This window comes from Trichomycterus rosablanca, unplaced genomic scaffold (genome assembly GCF_030014385.1).
Source record: "Trichomycterus rosablanca isolate fTriRos1 unplaced genomic scaffold, fTriRos1.hap1 scaffold_274, whole genome shotgun sequence".
In the NCBI taxonomy this organism is placed as follows: Eukaryota; Metazoa; Chordata; class Actinopteri; order Siluriformes; family Trichomycteridae; genus Trichomycterus; species Trichomycterus rosablanca.
The window spans coordinates 19451-21394 of NW_026947102.1; the positions used below are offsets into that span (position 1 = coordinate 19451).

At 38.9% G+C, this 1944-nt stretch overlaps 1 non-coding gene across 1 annotated transcript; it reads left to right on the plus strand.

Annotated features, from left to right (window-relative positions):
* The first annotated feature begins 1474 nt into the window (after nt 1–1474).
* On the plus strand, nt 1475–1557 carry trnal-cag (transfer RNA leucine (anticodon CAG)). Its single transcript has one exon. It is a non-coding gene; the product is annotated as a tRNA-Leu (tRNA).
* Nucleotides 1558–1944: the final 387 nt, after the last annotated feature.

Here is a 1944-nt window from a genome sequence, read left to right on the forward strand (position 1 = left end):
TTAAGAAACACTTCTTAGTGCTACATACATTAGTTGTATTCTAGAGGTCAGCATGCGATGAAACTGTGATAGAAACAGACATCGTTTTACTTTATACAACAGTTAGTTCCGACCTTACAATCTGATTGGTTGAGAAGTGATATTCGTGATAACAGCACAGCCTTTTCACACCACAACTGTATTACTTCGCTGACGCGTTGCCAGTAACAACAAGCTTCATGCACACAAACGCGCACGCAGGCGACACAGACCTTTTTCCCGATCGCGTTTTAAATCCGTTATCTGATATACAATCTAGCGCACTGTGTAGGGAACATAAATCAGTTGTCTAATTCACTGTCTAGTGCACTATGTAGGGAACATGAATCCGTGATCTGATACACAATCTAGTGCACTATGTAGGGAACATTAATGTGTTTGTAACGCGAACAGTTAGTTTAATAGCCCAGTTGGCAGCTCCTAAAAGTTCTGTTATCACCAATATCCTTTGGTGTGTGCAAGAGGTTTTTTATTTATTTTTTTCCTTCGGAGGTTCTTGCCTTTTTCTTCTTGTTGTTCTTACCTCCCTGAAATGAGTTTTTGCAACTTGGGATGTCTGCTTTGTAGTGTTAAACTTTATATTCGTTGTGGAACTACTTTTTGGCAGAAGGTATTGTCAATATTAAAGCATATTTATTATGAAATTCAGGGCTTCTTTGATTTATTTTTTTTCTTTATTTTGTAAAAACTGTTGTATAAAAGCAATAGAACACTTGAGGTCATGTGTTATCGCAAATAACATCACGGCTGCGACCGAATCACAGCCGTGATGTTATTCGCGATAACACACTCCCTCTCGTGTTCTATTGCTTGATTCTAACGCAAAATTAACTGTATTCATAATATGCCATCTGATGGACGATTGAATAGCCTACAACAAGCACAAACAGGGTTTGAGTTCTTAATAAATAATCCAGTCAGTTAAAAACCCAAAAAGAAGGCTGTACCTAATACACTCATACCAGAGAAAACACACCCTAACATGCTAGTGCCGTTACAGTGCTAACAATAGTCCACCCAAAAACATTATTTGGTCAGTTGGAGATCTCATATGGGGCTCCCTTTCTATTGATATATGATTTACAACCTAGTGACAAAGTGTACAGTGCAGCAAATGGGTTACAATCAGTACATTTACCATACATAATAATGTGAAAAGATTAAGCAGTTCGTACAAATGGTGGTGTCGATGGTACCCAAGCTAGTCAGGATGAGGTCTAAAACGCTAAGTTCAGGTCACAGTGTCCCATGAGGCGTGGGTTTGAATCCCACTTCTGACTGCTAGTGCTTTATACAAATTTATGTCTTTAACCTTCTAACATACTGTATATATATATATACTGTACATAATAATGTGAAAAGATTCAGCACTTTGTACAAATCTTTGGCCATGTGGGGGTGTTGTTGGTAATTGGCATTAGGACCTTGCAAGCGTGTCAGGATGGCCGAGCGGTCTAAGGCGCTGTGTTCAGGTCGCAGTCTCCCCTGGAGGCGTGGGTTCGAATCCCACTTCTGACATCTCATGCTTTATGCAAGTTTACTTCTTCAGAGGACACAGCCATCAGGGAATACAGTTTGCATGAACTGGGTGTACATGGTCTGCAACAATGCTGAGGTAGGTGGTACGTGTCAAAGTAACATCCGCATGGATGCCAGGACCCAGGCTTTTGATCTCTAAAAGTGTGAGAAATTTAAACATGTATTCATCCTGATCATAAAGTATGTTTATCAGCGTCTATTTACATTGTTACAGCAGTATTTTACAACTGAAATGTTCACATTATTTAAATGTATGTAAAGTACATTGTATACTAGCTGTTTACTTTTTTCCTAAGTAAAAACTGTCATTACCTCAACATGTCATTACCAACACATAACTTCTTGTGATGGTAAAGACACTTAGTG